Below are 20,073 nucleotides of genomic sequence, written 5' to 3' on the forward strand. Positions count from 1 at the left end.
GTCGTTAGTTTAATATCTTAAAACAGGGGGCACGCTCGTTTTACGAACGGGTCATGCCCAATTTTTGTAAAGATTTCGTTTTGTATAAAATTTGGTATTTTGATGTCTTTAAATTATTTTTATAAGTAGTTTATTCTTATTATGGAAAAGCGGACCTGACACTTCTTCAGCTCGATCTCTCTTTCACGTGCGACATTCACTATCTCTGTAAGATGCCCGTATTTTGAAGGAGTCATAAACTCCTGATACTCCGCACTTAACATATTGTAGTAATAATATATCTTTTGTTCTTCAGTTTGAACCAGCTCATCACAAAACCTGAGCTTGTCGAGAAATATTCCCGTAATCTTTTCTATCGACTCACCATTATGCCTCAGCTGAATAAACTCCTCTTTAATTTTGTTGATCACAGCTTTCGGGCTATGGTGTCTAAGGAACGGTGTCTTGAATTCTTCCCACGTCATCATTCTCGTGGCCTTAATTCCCTGTTCCTTCATCAAATTATCCCACCAATCCTTAGCTTGGCTTCTTAACTGACCGGTTCCGTATGACATGAAATCAGTCTCATCACAATGGGTTCTTTCAAACACCCCTTCGATGTCTCTAATCCACCGTTGACAAACGATCGGATCAACTTCACCATTATAGATCGGGGGTTTGCATGCCATAAATTTATTATATGGACACGCTTTCGATTTACTCGTATCTTTCTCTTTCATTTCGTTCATCTTATCATCCATGATTGATAAGAGTGTGGTTTGTAGTCTATCGATAAACTGCGGTAGACTAGCTTCTAAAGCTTTTCCGACTTCCTTGGAAATTGTGGCTTTCATCTCTTCAGTTAAACGAGATGCTGATTCACCTCCGGTTACACCGGCCATTTCTTTAACTGAAATGTTCATAATAGTTAATCAATAACTATTTAATTTATTTCCATCTTGTTACATAGAAATTTATATCACACATACTTAATCATAAGTAATGTGTTATTCTTTTTCGGTTTGGTCAAGTATATAACTTGCCTTACCTTTCTTACTTAGTGTATTTCCTGTGTTCGAGCGTAATAATACACTCCTCCCATACACTTTTGCATAATTTACATCATTTAATTTTATAAATCTAAACTCATTTATAAGTCACTCTTACCGGATGTCTTGATCAAGATTTGAACTGAACACACTTTGTTTTAACGAGGCTCTGATTACCAACTTGTAAGACCCTTTCTAAAATTTAATAATTTCTTTGGTGTATATAATGCATTCATGTTGTTTTTCAAAAACATTAGTATAACGACATTTATATAAGTTCCATAGCCTTCAAACCATGTTTACAAAGTTTTAGAACATTTTATGTTACTAATACATACTTAACTTGTGAAGTATTGGTTCAATATTTACAAAGTTAGACAAAACAACCCCAAAGAGTTTAGTAACAAAAGTCGTGATTTAGTTGCGGAAGCTTCAATTTTGTGTGTATTCGGTTCATTCATATGCTTGATCGCCATCCATCTATTTCATAAAGTTACCTACAATCAAAAACACCCAAAATGGTTAGTTTATAATAGTTGAGACTTGGTTTAATGAGTTCATGGAGTCACAACACAAAACAGCAACCATTTCTGCAATTCTAACCCGTCGCGTGCCGCGACGGGAGTGGCTGGTGAAGGTCCCGCGACGCGATAAGTGTCACGGGCCGCGACGGTCAATCCCGGTAGGTGTCGCATGACGCGAGCGGGCAATTTCGACAGAAAGATTGTTTCAAAACCTGCACATTCCCAGCTTAACTAACTTTTACTAAAACTAGCATAACTTTTTCGTTTTTGGTCCGAATTGGGTCACGTTTCTTCCTACGTGATCGTAATTCAGTATTCTAAAACATAGAATTAACATCCAACATTCACATGAACAATTTTTCTTAATTTAAACCCTCATCTTAAATGAATTTTCATAATTATTCGACCCATTTCACAAATATGATTAATAGACTTGGTTTTTAAACCCCGTCCTTCCATAGGACTAAAACCAATAGTATAACTAAATCTACGGGAAGTTATACATGCGATTTATGCACACTTACTTATATATATATATATATATATATATATATATATATATATATATATATATATTTACGACACATTATATATAAAGTGTAGGAGCCGCCATCAAAGTTTATAACACTTATTTAACTTGTTCAACTCACTTAGCGACCTCCATCGCCTTAACTCGCCAAAGTTATTACTTTGGTTTGTTTTGACCCATTTGATTTCATTAGCGAAATCCATCGCTTTATTAGAATCAAACATGTGTTATTCGAGTTATTTTGATCCGTTCAAGCATTTAAGTGGAATCCACTACCTTTTAACGTTCGTACTTTATCGCAAATTTCCTAGTTATTCTTGTTAGGTTACTACAAACGAAATCCTTCGTTTTAGTAATATCCAAACATCATAACGATTTGTTTATCATTCAAACAACTAAACATAAAAGTGCTAACAAGATATTACGAAGCGCATAGCCACGTACCTTTTAAAGCTTTCCTTTCAACCGATTATCCGTTCCTCCTTGATTACTAGACGGTCCACCCAAATCGCCTATAAATCCAATTCGGACACATCGCTTTAGCATTCATATTTTCATATTCATCATACAACACATCTAGTTAATTGAATTAAGTAATTCTTTCATGTTTATCACTTAATTTAAATTCATCTAGACATTTTATCGAACATCTTGTGTGCGGAATTAATATCCTAACACTATCATGTTCATGATTTATGTCTTTAACCATGTTAAAGTATAATATTTCAACTCATATGTCAAGAAGACTATACCCAACACTAGAACTTGCATCATAACTATCAATTAACATCAAATATCACAAGAATTCAAGTATTCTTCACAAAACCCATATAACCTTATATGATAAACATTGAAACTAATAGGTCAGGACATGAATGAATCAAATTATTGTCTAAGACTTATTCCTAGACTTGTTTTCATCATAATTTAACCATAACTTCAATCAATTCTCCACTAATTTCAATTATAAGAAATCATGTCAATTCAAAACATCACCAAATCTAAGAATTTAACATACCTTGTGATCTATTAACTTGTGTGATCACAATTCTAACTTGGAATCGATTGAATTTTTGTTTCTCTCTTTGATTTGGAGTAGAGTTTTGGTAGATTAGGGTTTTGAAGATGAGCTCTGTTTCTTGTCTGTGTATAATCGACCAGGGGAACTCAAACACACACAAGGAGTGTTTTAATTTTATCCAACTTAATCAAAACAACTTTCAAAAATGTCATAATTAGTCCCCCTAGTTTTTAAGCTATGTAAAATGGTTAGAATCCTTTGATTCCTATCTTTTTATGATGAGATTTTAACTAGGTTAATTATTCATAGTTTTTATTCTTACTATTTTATTATAAATATTATAACTTATACATGTACACACACATATATAGTTTAATAATTCAGGGGTGTTACAATAACGGACATCCATCAAGCTCAAAAAGAAAACTTGTGTTTCCCATAGCCACCATTCCCATAGTCACAAACGATTGCGGTTTATATTCCTAAAGCCACCGTTCCCATAGTAAAAAAAACGGTTGCGGTTTGCAATTCCCGGTTGTACCGCGAGTGGGCAAAAGATCCGTGGGCCCTATTGTCAGGTCTGTGACTCAATGGAAGATGGGATTAAGGTAAGCGTGCCGTAAAGTTGCATCTTTTAGGGAGAGACCTTTAAGTACGGATCCTACAGATGCGTTTGGAATAATAAGTCCAACAATTCGTTCATTATCTGTTGTTGTCTCAACAATATGAATACACGCAATGAATTTGACAACTGTGACAGTTTATTAAAAGTTCCTCAGGCTCACGACAACCGCTTATTATGCGTTTCAAATCAAGGGTCCCATCATTACAACCACTTGTTTGAAAATGGCCATGAGAGTTGAAAAAACTGCAATTGGAATTGATCTTGGAATGATTCCTCTCAATTTAATAGACAGACACTTGCTTCATAGGATCCGTGGGGCCTATTGTCGGATCTGTGACTCCATGGAAGATGTGATTAAGGTAACTACCGAATCGCACTGATTCGTTGCAACCACATATTCGTGTGTTGCAGTTTGGAAAGATGTCTGAATAGAGATCTAAATATGTTTCTGGAATTGGAGAACCGTTGTGTCTAATCATATCAACTACCACCTTGGTAGTTGTTACTATATCCATTATCCCCTTGGTAGTTGTTACCAGGGCATGATAATTTTATAAAATATCCCTAAATTAGAGATAAAATACATACAACGTCAACAACGGCATCAAAATATAGAACTTCATCCTTATTTATGTAAATCGCACAAACAAGCATGCCTTGAACGAGTCTAGAACACTCGTAATCCTCAACCGGCGTTGAAACCAGATGGAATCTATGAAGAAACTGATTGGATTTCACGGTGAGTGGAGAAATTAGCGATGGAGAAAACTCATCGTACACACTTTGAACAAGATAAGAAGGATGAGATACCGGCAGTTAAAGATAAGTCAAGAACAAAGAAGAACACTTGAAGAAAAAACAAGAATTTGGAAGTATTACCTGAGTAGTTGTTACCATATGACACATGATAAAAGCGCTTCTCTAGACAATCTTGGTTATGTTCCGTTTTAGGAGAACGTGTAATCCAGAGGTCGGTCTTGGGTGGGCATAAGATCCGTGGGCCCTATTGTCAGATTTGTGACCCCATGGAATATGTGATTAAGGTAAGCGTGCCATAAAGTTGCATCTGATTTTTAAAACATTTCCCACTGACATAATATTTTACAAATTGTGTCACACCCCAACCGATGTCGGAAACGTCGGGACATGGCATTGAGTGAAACAGATTGTCCAGGAGAAATGCATAACAACTAATGTTACCAAATATTTAAAGTTACGTCCCATACCATAACATATTTAGCAAAATAGTTAATACAGACATAGTATCTCAAAGACAAATAAATTGTTTCGACAATTCAGAATTAAATGTGACGTTTCTAGACCTCCTATCTTGATTTCCAAACAGCAAACATAGCATAAGCATCCTAAACACCTGTCACATACGTTAAAATAAAAGTCAATACACATAGTGTAAAGGTTAGCATACAAGTTTATTAGTATAATAGTAGCGAAAAGCGGTGTACGCATAACCAGCATGTAACATGTTGAAAGTGAAGCTAGCATGTTATCGACAATGAAATATGCACAGACATGACTGCGAGTTGTAGAATGCACAACACATATCACCACTGTGACACGTGAAGTAAAACCCTTAACAACCCATGTCCACGACAGGTGCTGAGTCCAAACTATAGTACTATTGCTGCTAAGGTGTCAGGCAACAATCACTATGTAAACATAATATAAAAGCATTCATCGAATAACACGTATAACATGAAGAAAGGGTTAGCATATAAAAAGTGTTTGCATTGTGTGATCGATGTGACTTTGTATAGGTAACGTATGTAACACCCAAAAGTGCGTAAAGCAAAAAGGGATCGAGTATACTCACAGATCGTTTTTAATGAATAAACACAATCTTGGATTGAAGGGAGCGCTGAGAGATTAGCCTGATCAGATAACGACAGTATAAGCGCTGAACGGTGCGTAAAACGGTGTCGAGTGAGCTGAGTGACGGATGGTGATCCGATCGGATGACCTTCCGGACGGATTGTCATCCGGACGGATGGCTATTCGGTCGGAGGGTCGTCCGTTTGGGATGGATGTGTTTGTGTATGATGTGACTTTGAAGTTTTCATTGTAGCATTTTGTAAAATTCGCTATCCGGTTGGATGGTCATCCAGACGGATGGCCGTTGGATGGTCCAGCCATCCGGTTGGATGGTCATCCAGACGGATGGCCGTTGGATCGGACGGCGGTTCATTTGGAACGTTTCACAGATGTCAAGTCCTTTGGTTGAATAGTCATTCAATTGGATGGTCGTCCGATCGGATGACTATTCGTTTAGAACTGATGTTTATTGAAAATTTGTTAAAAGTTTAAGTGTTGAACAATAAAACCACAAGTCATCCGGTCGAATTGTCGTTCGATCGGATGGCAATCCGGTCGGACGGCAATCCGTTCAGTAACCTGTTCATTTTGGGAACTTGTAAAATTCGCTAGGTTTGAAAGTTTTGCGATTAAACCGAGAGGGTATGCCTACGTGTGAAACAACGGGAACCCCATCAAGTCCAAGTCATCCGATCAGATGGGAATCACCATGTCCGATCAGTTAACTGTTCTTAACAGAACTTTATGTTTAACCCGTAAATCAGTTGTCTCTTTGATAGAAACCCATTGTCAAACCGGCACTTCACTAGAGAATGAGTAGAAGGCCTTATTGAACTTCGATTTTATCGGTTTTAAGTGAAAAGTTAAGAAAGATGAAGAAAAGTTTGAATCTAGTTGAAAATGTTTAGATTTAGGTGAAATTAGTGTTTAAACATTGTTGAAATCCCTTAGATCTGAGTTGTTCTTGTTGAGATGATGTCACACTTCAATGTTCATAAGAACTCCATGATGACATCACACTTGAACAACCCGAATCAGCAGATTTCATGGTGAAATGGTGAGATTTGATGGTGAAATTGATGAGAAAGTGTGTGCTAATTAAGGAAGTACATGATTTGAGTTGAAAACTTACAAGAATCACGAGGAATCGAGAGAAAATAGGCTAAGAGCGTGCTGGTCGGAGGAGAGCTGTCACATCACGTGAACAGTGATGTGACAGGTGCTATTTATAGGTGAAGAGGAGAGAAAGGCGGTGTAGATGTGACGGATCGGAGGGGCTTCCGATCGGATGGCCATCCGATCGGATGGTCATCCGGACGGACGACCATTCAATCAAATGGTCCTTCGATCGGATGGGTTGAGTCGGTTGGTTTCTATCTTTTCGTTTCGTGCATGCAGCGTTGCGATGCATTGCGAGTAAGCGATGCAATAGTATTAAACAATAGTTACACAAACAATTATAACTCCTACTAATCACAAAAGTAAACCTTAATCTTCGATTTTGACATGAGATTGCGTTGTGTTGGGGTTGCGATTGCGTTTGTGATTAATCACCTCAAATCATATAATAAACATGCACAAGTAACACATAATAGCACACACATAAAACAATATCCAGACTGCGATTCAAGTTGCGATGCGATTGTGTTGAGATTAGAGTTAAGTAAATTAGCAATAAACTGCGATTATTACATTGACTCCACATAATACAACTAAAGTAACATAAACTACAGTATCAATTGGCGAAGTTGATGTGTGTAAAATGCAATATATAAATTACATCAAATGAGGCATAAAACTAACCTTTTTTTAGTACTAATGTTGGAAAAGTGTGCTTTTGTCTTCCTTTTGTATTTTCAGGATTAAATGAGCATGAATGAACAAAAGAAGCAAAAATGCAGCTAAATCTAACATAAATACAAGAAAGGAATAAACATGGCATGCCCGACCCCTCGACATCATCTTCCCAAGCAAAAACAAGAGATCAGAAGGCTGAACACGCCCCGTGCCCAGCGGACACGGGGGTGTGCTCAAGTGTCTGCAGAAAAGATAAAGTTGTAGAAGCTTCTATTTCCCAACACGGGGGCGTGCCCAGCTCAACACGGTCGTGGTCAACACTAAGATTCGCAGAATCCAAGCAAATCTTGATAGTACAGATACGCTTCTACACACGGGACCGTGCCCAGCGGACACGGGGGCGTGGTCAACTAATGCAGACAAACTTCAATTAATGAAGAAAGAGAAAGTGGATGGATTCGGGGCAGTGTTCGGGCTTCTGTGCAGGCTATAAATAGAGGTGTTTGGTTCACTTCAAAAGCATCCCTTGGCAAACCACCTCTCTCCCACTTCACCCACACTCCACCACCATCACAACACCCTCATCCACCACCATCATCTATCATCCAACATAGAGTGTGTGTAGTAGTCTCGGGATCCAAGATTGATAGTAAGAGTTCTTGACAATCAAAGGCCATGTTTGCCAAAGTCTCTTACATCACTTGGTGAAGATAAGCATTTAGTGTAATACTTTTGTTTTTTAAACTTTTTGCACTTTTTATTTGGTTTTGTATTAATGACTTTAATAACTAGTTTCTTATGTTGAAGGTGAAACTTCCTTATCATTTGTCCGTGGTGTCTTGGCGTTATTTTTCTGTCTATAAAAAATAAAAGTTTTACACCATTCATATCTCTACGGTCTATATAGAGATATGTTGGCTACCTGGTCGGGGGTTAAGGGAATGGTTTGGTAAGGTTCTTGCCTTATTCAGTGTATAGATCCTGCAAGGACCTGGGTCAAGCTTACTAGGACCTCCTTCAATACCCACTGGTATTAGATGGCGGGGGTGCAAATGGCTTGACCCCCTCATATGTAAACTACTATTAATACATTAACCCGGCTACTTGGGATTGTATCCCTGCTAACTCAAACCACTTAGTCGAGGGTAACGTCACCTTCAAAAGAGGGGCCTACCACATTACGCATTAATAACTTAATTAATTATCTTTCAATAATCCAACCCTTTATGATTGTATCCTTGCTGACTCAAACTACTGGATTGAGGGTAACGTCACCTTCAAAAGAGGGGCCTACTACTATAACTAAGATAATCTCTTAAAAAGTGTAAAAGTGCGGTAAACATCAAAGGTTACACTAAAGGCGAGTCGGATCCAAGTGATTTATCTTGTCTATCTGTTTTTATTTTTATTTTCAGCATTTTTTGTTTTTATTTTCATGTTAAAACCTTTTTCTAAAATTTTGATTTGATAAGACGTTGAGGATAAACCGGTATTAAAAGCTCTTGTGTCCTTGGACGACCTCAGTATCTTACCAACGCTATACTACGCTCACGATGGGTGCACTTGCCCATATGTGTGTTTAGTGTTAGTAGAATATGGTGTTTTATAAATTTACAACTTGACTAAAGTGTTAAAAGGGCTAAAAATATACATAAAAACCTATAACACACCGCACACATCAGGTTTTTGGCGCCGCTGCCAGGGACACAAGGATTTTAAGAAAGCTTAAAATAAACGGCCTAATCAGTTTTTCAAAACCTTTCTAAAACGCGCGCACATTTTCTGCATTTTTAGATAGTTTTTGCATTTACATTAAACTGAACACGGGGCCGTGCTGCACATTTTTTTCTAAACTCCCAGATACAGAGTCTGAATACGGGGTCGTGCTCACTGAACACGCCCCCGTGCTGCACAAAACCAGTCACTTTTATTAAAACGCCCAGATACAGAACCTGAACACGGGGCTGTGTCCAGCCTCTGTTTCCGTTTTTATGTTTGTTTTCTGGTCTCGAGACTCTGTTGTGGTCTGCTGAGTGATTCTTATGGATCAATACTCAGGAGATTACAACTACACCTATGAGGAGGATGATTATAGGGAAGACTATTGCACCATTTGTGGTAACCCTCACTCGGTACAATATTGTGACCTCTTTGAACCATCCACTTCATACACCTACTATGAGGAACCCAGGTACGAGCCGTCCACTTCATACACATCCTATGAAGACCCAAGGTATGAACCTTCTCCCTCATACCCATATTTTGATGAACCAAGGTATGAGCCTTCATACTCATACTTTGAGGAACCAAGATATGAGCCTTCACCTTCATATTCTTATTATGAGGAACCCTGGCATGAACAACCCACCTCATATGAGTATTATGAAAAACAAAGTTACGACCCTTATCCATCATATACTTACAATGAGGAACAATGGTGTGAACCATCTACTTCATATGAGTATTATGAGGAACCAAGGATCGAAGTTCCGGATTTAAGCTTTGAGGATCCAGATCCTTACTCTATCACCCACATAGCCGATAAGATAATAGAACACATTAAAACTATCGAGCACTGCATAAAAAATCACGCGCAAGGGAAGAGGAGTCCCGCGCAAGGGAAGAATAACTTGTAATAAAGAAGAGATAGTTGAAAATGTAAAAATGGAAGAACAAGTAAGTGAAAAACCGACACATGAATTAAACAACGAAAAGGTGAGTCCGACAACGTTAAAATTCAAGAAGAGTCTAATTTTAAAGAAATTAATCTCTTGTCACCTTCTTTCGAAAATCATTGTTTAGTACCCACTCATGCTAAGTTTTTAAAGGAGTTAAACACTAACACTAAAATTGACGAAACGGTAAGCATTAAGTTAACAAATGATCAAACTATGCTAATAAAAGAAGATCAATTTGAAATTAACAATACACCGGTTCCATGTTTTTTTTTCAAAATTCCTTTATTAGTAATATTACAATCGATAAAGATCTTTGTGTTAATATAATGCCAAACTACATTTTCAAAAAATTAAGTATTGGTGATTTTTCTCCACTTCAAATACCCATTTTTCTATCTAATCGGAAAATAATAAAATCAATAGGGATAGTTGAGGATGTCTTGGTCCAAATAAATCAAATGGTAATCCCAACCGACTTTGTCATCCTTGATGATGCTCCTCTAGTGTTGGGACGACCTTTTGTAAAGACCCACGAAGCCTTGAAAAGTCGGAAGTACAACAATTTACCCATTCAATTAGGGGCATTCAAAAAGAGTGTCGATCTTGAGTTTTCAATGAAATATCCATTCAGCAATAATGACCCCCTAATTGAAGATGAAGATGAACCACCCGATACAAAAGAAGAAATTGACCACTTTGTTGAAGAAGAGGTCGCCATAGAACAAACCTTTGTGGTTCTTGATCAAAAGGAGCAACCAAATAAGGAGTATCCTAAAGACCCACCTCTTGAGCTCAAAGAACTTCCAAAATGTTTGGAATATGCTTTTCTAGATAAAGATGGTAAATCACCTGTAATTATTTCGTCAAAATTAACTAGTTTAGAAAAAGAAAAATTAATTACGCTTTTGAAAAAACACAAAAACGCGATCGCTTGGAAGCTTGTAGATATTAAAGGAATAAGTCCTTCCATGTGCACGCACAAAATTTTAACGAATGATGACTATATATCGGTAATACAACTACAACGTAGAGTAAATCCAAATGTCCAAGAAGTGGTTAAAAACGAAGTCATCAAATTACTTGACGCCGGACTCATCTACCCAATCTCCGATAGTCCTTGGGTAAGTCCCGTCCAAGTAGTTCCAAAGAAAGGAGGTATGACGGTAATAACTAATGAGAAAAATGAATTAATACCAACAAGAACCGTCACAGGATGGAGGGTATGTACAGATTATCATCGATTAAATGAGGCAACAAGGAAAGATCACTTTCCTTTGCCTTTTATTGATCAAATGTTAGAAAGATTGTCCGGTCACAAATTTTATTGTTTCTTAGAGGGTTTTTCAGGTTACTTTCAAATACCGATAGCACCTGAAGACCAAGAAAAGACAACATTCACATGTCCCTATGGAACTTTTGCTTATCGACGCATGCCTTTTGGTCTATGTAATGCCCCCGCAACCTTTCAACGTTGCATGGTGGCCATCTTCCATGACATGATAGAAAAGACAATGGAAGTCTTCATGGACGGCTTTTCTATCTTTGGAGATTCATACGACCAATGCCTCGATAACCTTGAACGAATGCTATCCCGATGTGAGGAAACTAACCTCGCCCTTAACTGGGAAAAATGCCTTTTCATGGTAACAGAGGGAATAGTACTCGGTCACAAAATCTCAAGCGAAGGAATGGAGGTTGATCGAGCAAAAATAGACACTATTTCTCGATTACCACCCCCTCCTTCGTTAGAGCTATCAGAAGTTTCCTAGGGCATGCCAGATTTTATAGACGATTTATCAAAGACTTTTCTAAAATCTCAAGGCCTCTAACAAAATTACTAGAAAAAGATGCGACTTTCATCTTTGACAAGGATTGCAACCAAGCATTTCTAACACTAATAGAAATGCTAGTCAATGCACCCATCATGATTGCGCCTGATTGGAAATTACCCTTCAAAATCATGTGTGATGCAAGTGACTTTGCAGTTGGAGCTGTCTTGGGACAAAGAAAAGATAAGCATTTTCACCCAATTTATTACGCTAGTAAAACACTTAACCATGCACAAGAAAATTACACAACAACCGAAAAGGAATTACTAGCCGTGGTATTTGCTTTTGATAAATTTCGTTCTTATCTTGTTCTCTCTAAAACGATAGTTTATATAGATCATGCAGCCATTCGATATCTCTTTAAGAAACAGGATGCTAAACCACGTTTGATTCGATGGATTCTACTCCTCCAAGAGTTTGACATTGAAATAAAAGACAAAAGAGGAGCAGAAAACACCGCGGCAGATCATCTTTCCCGCTTGGAGGACCCAGCTTTCGAGGCAACCAGGGACGAGCAAATCAATGAAAAGTTCCCAACGGAGTCCCTGGAAATGGTGGAATACCGAGAAGAGCCATGGTACGCCGACTATGCTAACTACCTAGCTAGCGGTATAGTCGCAAAAGGATGGCCACATCATCAAAGAAAGAAATTTTTTGCCGATGTAAAGCATTATTTTTGGGAAGATCCTTATCTTTTCAAAATGTGTGCCGATCAACACATCCGTCGATGCGTACATGGTAGTGAAGCAAGAAGGATTCTCCGCCATTGTCATGAAGGTCTATACGGAGGACAACATGGTGCCGCTAGTACCGCACGAAAGGTATTTGATTCAGGATTTTATTGGCCAACCATTTACAAAGGCGCCCAAAGTCTTGTCAAGACATGTGACGCTTGCCAAAGATCAGGTAATATTTCTTCCAAAAACGAAATGCCACAAAATGGCATTCTTGTTTATGAAATTTTTGATGTGTGGGGACTCACTTTATGGGACCTTTCCCACCGTCAAAAGGAAACAAATATATACTTGTGGCGGTAGATTAATTGTCTAAATGGGCCGAGGTCGAGGCACTTCCAACAAACGATGGAAGAGTCGTGGTAAGATTTCTAAAAAGATTATTCTCTCATTTTGGAACACCAAAAGCATTAATAAGTGATAGAGGTACCCATTTTGTAACCATCAACTTGAAAAAATCTTAACAAGGTATGGGGTCTATCACCGGGTCTCAACAGCATATCACCCTCAAACAAACGGACAAGCTGAAGTGACTAATAGAGGTTTAAAAAGAATACTTGAAAAAACCGTAGGGTTAAATAAAAAGGAATGGGCCGATAAATTAGACGACGCTTTATGGGCTTTTCGAACAGCGTATAAAACAACAATAGGTACAACCCCATATAAGCTTGTCTATGGAAAAAGTTGTCATTTGCCGGTAGAAATAGCACACAAGGCCTACTCGGCAATTAAAAACGTAAACTTAGACTTAAAAATTACCGGTAAAAATCGATTTTGCCAATTAAATGAATTAGACGAATTAAGGAATTATGCATACTCTAACTCCGAAATTTATACGGAAAGAATGAAAATTTTGCATGATAAACATATTAAACCTAATGAATTTTGGGTAGGAGATCAAGTTCTATTGTTTAATTCACGATTTCGATTATTTCCTGGTAAATTAAAGTCTAGGTTGTCAGGACCTTTTTCCATCACCCATATTTTCCCACACGGTGCAGTTGAAATTAAATCTCGGAATGGAATTCCATTCAAAGTCAATGGCCAACGGCTAAAGCTCTATCAAGGATTTATTGAGGATGAAGAGGAGGAAATCTCGCTTCAAGCGGACGAAGAATGAAACAAGGTTCAAGCGTCAACATCATACCCTGTAAGTTACGAACATCGGAAAACATCTAAATCGGTAAGATTTCTAAAACCAAGTTTCGGGAAACTGGGCACTCACACGAGCACTTAAAAAAAATATTAATTTTTGCCCGCCCACGGGGCCGTGTTCGCGCAACTGACGGGGATAAAACCCCTTTTCTAATTCAGTTCTTCATTCCACACGCCCCGTTTCCCCAAAAACTCTCTGGTTCCGGCCAAATTTTCTACAGATTTCAACGTTTCCCCTTCTTCTAACAACGTCAAGGTATGATTCTATCCTTATAATTAGTTAGTTTAAGTACTTGCATGTAGTTTAACATCAAAATTTGGGGAAAAATCTAGGGTTCTTCAACTTGAACCGGATCAAACCCCAAATTTTTGCTTAGATCTGTTAGTATTAGTATAGATACATGTTATAGGAAGTAAATCAACTTGTATTGTTTGTAGATTTGCCCGATTTCTCACAAAAACCCCAAACCCTTGTTTTTGAACCGAAAAAGATGAAATTGAGGGGGTAAACGGTTTTTTTTGGGAAAAACGGCACTTGGGGTTTCATTTTCGGGGAAAACCGCCCCTACTGGACCAAAAATTTTCAAGTTTTCGGGACCGGGTCGAAAAATGGGATTTTTGGGAAACAGATGTCTGGACACGGGGTCGTGCTCAGCGAGCACGGGGGCGTGTCCAGCCAATTTCAGGCAAATATAGGTTGTGTCCGCTGAATACGGGGTCGTGTTCAGCCGACTGTTTTCAGTTTTCTTCGAAAATTTCACTGTTTCGTGCTAATTGCTTGGTGTTTTCTTTCAGATGGCCAAGAAATTTACAAGATTCAACGCAAGTGAGTTGGCTGCTCAGGTGCAGTATGAGGTGCTAAGAACTAGGCCCGAGGAAAATCCCCGACAGGTGTGCATGGACACTCTTGAAGCAGTGAACCAAATAGACCGCTTCAACAACATTGTGACCGGCCCACTATGAGCTGCTCTTTGCACTCGGCTTCACTCCGTGCATGAATACAACATGGAATTTTATAGCACGTTCGTCTTCAAGAGAAGAGCGGATCCGTTTGACAATAAAAGGGTAGAGTTCCATTGTGCAGGGTCCATGTACTCGATCTCAATCGCACAATTTGGGGAAATTGTCGGGTTGTACTCGGAAGAGGATGCTGGAGATGAAGAGAACACTGGAGGTCTCCGCGAGATTCCAGAAAATCAATGCCAAACTGCTTGGGCTCAGATCGGGGAGGGCAACTATAACCCGAGCCGAACTAAGAGCACAATGTTGAGGGACCCTCTCTACCGCTACATCCACAGGGTCCTCAGCTACTCTCTCTGCCAGAGACACGACAGTGGTGGTGTTATAGGGTTGCGTGATCTTCTAGTCCTCCATTGCATTCACAACCATGGCAACCTCGATGTTCCATACCTGCTACTCCGTAACATGCACTTGAACCAACTTGCTACTCCCCCGACTCCTATCCTGTTTGGAGGGTGGATTTACCGCCTTTTCAAACACTTTGTGCCAAGGATGCTGAGGTCCTTTCAAAAGGGACCGTGGTCGGGAAAAGTGGACATGGTCATTTGCCGCTCCATGAACTTAATTAATGAAGCGGATGACGAGACGGTCGGATTTCAAACAATTCAAGGGCATGCATGGAACCCTCAAGAAGCTCTCGTCCCTACACGCTCCTCACATCCGTCCTCATCCCCAGTACCACTACCAGCCCCATGGTGATCCGGGTCAATCCTCCTCTCAAGGAGGTGGTTTTCCTAACTTTCAGAGCTTACATGATTTATTGCAAGAAAATCTTATGTGTACCAGGAACACCTACAACATGGCCAGCAACACATAAGCCCAGGTCAGAGTGATAGAAAGAAATATCTCCGACATGCAGGATGATATTGGAAACATCCGGGAGTATATGGCGGGCCATAGAGGGGATGATGATTGATGAAGACGAGGACATGGATTGAGCGGGAGGAGTTGGAGGTAGCATCACATGGTTGAAGGTCTAACAGGTTAACCCTTATCTCTCATGAACAATTGCATGGCCTGCGTGCCATTTGTTGAACAATTTACTTCTCTTAACACTTTTTAATTTTCTGCATTTCTTTTCTTTTTATTTTGTGATGTGGATGATGAAACTTTGGTAAATTAGGATGTTTGTTATTGTTGGTGAGGTGTTTATTAGTAAAACAGGTACCTACGAGGCTTAAAGCACTAAACATTAGTGCTACTAAAGCCGGGACAGCAGAACCGAAAGAAGAAACCTGTTTTAAATGTTTGCAGATTGTCCACACGGGGTCGCCCAGCCGACACGCCCTCGTGTCCACCTTCTGTAAGTTCTCGTTACTGGCAATCTGACCACGGGGTCGTGCTCATCCGACATGGGGCCGTGTCCAGATGCCCAGTAACATAAATTTTGTTTTTAAGACACCTTTTTACACATTTAATCAACCTAAAAACTTATTTTTGGGACACATTGAGGACAGTGTGTAATTTAAGTGTGGGGGGGATGCTAAAACCTTGAATTTTGCAAGTCCTAATTACAAGCCTTACACAAAACTCTATTGGAACCGCTAAACACCCCAAATTTTATCAAAAACTTTTCATTTTTTTTACTTATCTTGGTTTAAATTGGGAATAACAAGTTTTAAAAAGACTATATTTTTACGAATTTACAACCGATAGCGTCGTGATAAAAAGAACTAACATACGAAAATTATGAAACGGCAAGACAAATCTAGTTAAAATTTGATTATATATACTTGATCACATTAAAAACCCATTCCCACAAAAAGTGAGTTTTGAGCCTTTAATTGAGCATACATTGTACACATCTTTAAATTATATGCTCATCTTTCGTTTCTTGTGTGAATAGCCGCTTGGTTTCTTACGACTCTAGAACTTGCCATGACGATGCATTCCCGGCCCTTACCAACTTAAACCCAAGTAAGTAAATGATGGAGCCATTAGGACCAACCCTTTTTCTTTCAACACCATTATTTTTCTTTTTTTTACCACCTACCCAAAATCCCCTAGTTTACCCCTTTGAGCCTAAACCTTTTCATTTCCAAACCCACAAAACAAACACCCATTACCTACCAAAAACCCCTTTTCATTTTAAACCCTTTATTTTAGTAAAAAGCTCGGTCTTCATGTGACATTCCTTATAAAAAATGAATGAAGTCTAGTAATAAACAAACAAGTTCCCCAAAAGAAACTTTGTTTGAAAATGTTTCGTTTGAATAAAAAGTCACAAAAACAAAAAGTTTTACGAAAACCGACGCTTTTTACGCCTTTCGCCCTTTTCTACTAACCAATAACCCAAAACCACCTACCTTTAACCCAAGCCTAACCCTTCCCCAAGTCCTCTTGATATTTACAAAGGTTTATAGTTAAAAAGGAGGAGGATTGATTGCTTGCCGCATATGGTAGAAGTAAGTTCCATGCCGGTCTCGAGTGTTTCACAAAAATACACCTTCAGCCGAGTGTTGAGTGATCTCCCGTGATGTATGTGAACTTGTGTATAAATGGAATTTTAAAGAGGCATGTTATGCCCAAATAAGTAATTTCTCTTATGAAACATTCTAAATAAATCATAACGAATAGGATTGTAAATAACATAAAAATAAAACTTAATAAAGATCTTGGAATCCCAACACTCAAGACAAGCCCAAAACTTCTCTTCTACCCAGTCCATTTGGGTGTGTAAGCCACATTAAAAAGAGTTTTGCTTGAGGACAAGCAAAGATTCAAGTGTGGGGGTATTTGATGTGTGTAAAATGCAACATATAAATTACATCAAATGAGGCATAAAACTAACCCTTTTTTAGTACAAATGTTGGAAAAAGTGTGCTTTTGTCTTCCTTTTGTATTTTCAGGATTAAATGAGCGTAAATGAACAAAAGAAGCAAAAATGCAGCTAAATCTAACATAAATACAAGAAAAGGAGTAAAACGTGGCATGCCCGACCCCTCGACAGCATCTTCCCAAGCAAAAACAAGAGATCAGAAGGCTAAACACGCCCCGTGCCCAGCGGACACGGGGGCGTGCTCAAGTGTCTGTAGAAAAGACAAAGTTGTAGAAGCTTCTATTTCACAACACGGGGGCGTGCCCAGCTCAACACGGCCGTGGTCAACGCTAAGATTCGTAGAATCCAAGCAAATCTTGATAGTACAGATACGCTTCTGCACACGGGGCCGTGCCCAGCGGACACGGAGGCGTGGTCAACTAATGCAGACAAACTGCAATTAATGAAGAAAGAGAAAGTCGATGGACACGGGGCCGTGTCCGGGCTTCTGTGCAGGCTATAAATAGAGGTGCTTGGTTCACTTCAAAAGGATCCCTTGGCAAACCACCTCTCTCCCACTTCACCCACACTCCACCACCATCACAACACCTTCATCCACCACCATCATCCATCATCCATCATAGAGTGTGTGTAGTAGTCTCGGGATCCAAGATTGATAGTAAGAGTTCTTGACAATCAAAGGCCATGTTTGGCTAAGTCTCTTACATCACTTGGTGAAGAGAAGCATTTAGTGTAATACTTTTGTTTTTTAATCTTTTCACACTTTTTATTTGGTTTTGTATTATTGACTTTAATAACTAGTTTCTTATGTTGAAGGTGAAACTTCCTTATCATTTGTCCGTGGTGTCTTGGCGTTATTTTACTGTCTATATAAAATAAAAGATTTACACCATTCATATCTCTACGGTCTATATAGAGATATGTTGGCTACCTGGTCGGGGGTTAAGGGAATGGTTTGGTAAGGTTCTTGCCTTGTTCATTGTATAGATCCTGCAAGGACCTGGGTCAAGCTTACTAGGACCTCCTTCAATACCCACTGGTATTGGATGGCGGGGGTACGAATGGCTTGACCCCCTCATATGTAAACTACTATTAATACATTAACCCGGCTACTTGGGATTGTATCCCTGCTGACTCAAACCACTTAGCCGAGGGTAACGCCACCTTCAAAAGAGGGGCCTACCACATTACGCACTAATAACTTATTTAATTATCTTTCAATAATCCAACCCTTTAGGATTGTATCCTTGCTGACTCAAACTACTGGATTGAGGGTAACGCCACCTTTAAAAGAGGGACCTACTACTATAACTAAGATAATCTCTTAAAAAGTGCAAAAGTGCGGAAAACATCAAAGGTTACACTAAAGGCGAGTCGGATCCAAGTGATTCATCTTGTATATCTGTTTTTATTTCTATTTTATTTTTATTTTCAGCATTTTAGTTTTTATTTTCATGTTAAAACCTTTTTCTAAAATTTTGATTTGATTAGACGTTGAGGATAAACCGGTATTCAAAAGCTCTTGTGTCCTTGGATGACCTTGGTATCTTACCAATGCTATACTACGCTCACGATGGGTGCACTTGCCCATATGTATGTTTAGTGTTATTAGAATATCGTGTTTTATAAATTTAAAACTTGACTAAAGTGTTAAAAAGGGCTAAAAATATACATAAAAACCTATACCACACCGCACACATCAGAAGTTCGAGAGTACAAGCAATAATTAAGCAAGGAATGACAGATCGAATTAGCAATCTTTTCTTTCTTTGACTTTAACTTTGACTTTGAAAAGTCGGGTTGTTACAACCTCCCCTACTTTAGGGAATTTCGTCTTGAAACTAAGGCGCAAGCGTAACGAATGGCTATGGATACTTAGCTTTCATGTCACTTTCGAGTTCCCATGTGAACTTGGCGCCACGTTTGCCTTCCCAACGAACCTTCACGATGGGAATGCGGGAGCGTCGGAGCTTCTTGGTTTCTCGATCCATGATCTCGACGGGCTTTTCCACGAAGTGTAATGTTTCGTCCACTTGTAGATCCTCAAGTGGTACATGTAAATTCTGCTCGGCCAGACACTTTTTGAGGTTCGAAACATGGAAAGTCGGGTGAACGTTGCTAAGTTCCTCCGGTAGTTCGAGTCTGTAGGCCAGCTTGCAAATTCTTTCCAGAATTCTAAAGGGTCCAACATATCGAGGCGTTAGCTTTCCTTTCTTGCCGAATCTGATCACACCCTTCCAATGCGATACCTTTAGGAGTACGTGATTGCCAACGTCAAATTCAAGGGGTTTGCGGCATCTATCGGCGTAACTTTTCTGACGACTTCAAGCTTTCAGCAGATTGTCTCGAATTTGGAGTACTTTGTCAGTCGTTTCTTACAGTAGCTCCGGACTGGTAATTTGTGCATCTCCAATCTCATGACATACAATAGGCGATCGACATTTTCTTCCATACAATGCCTCAAATGGTGCCATCTGAATGCTAGAATGATAACTGTTATTGTACGAGAATTCGACCAAAGGTA

Source organism: Helianthus annuus, chromosome 15 (genome assembly GCF_002127325.2).
Source record: "Helianthus annuus cultivar XRQ/B chromosome 15, HanXRQr2.0-SUNRISE, whole genome shotgun sequence".
Classification (NCBI taxonomy): Eukaryota; Viridiplantae; Streptophyta; class Magnoliopsida; order Asterales; family Asteraceae; genus Helianthus; species Helianthus annuus.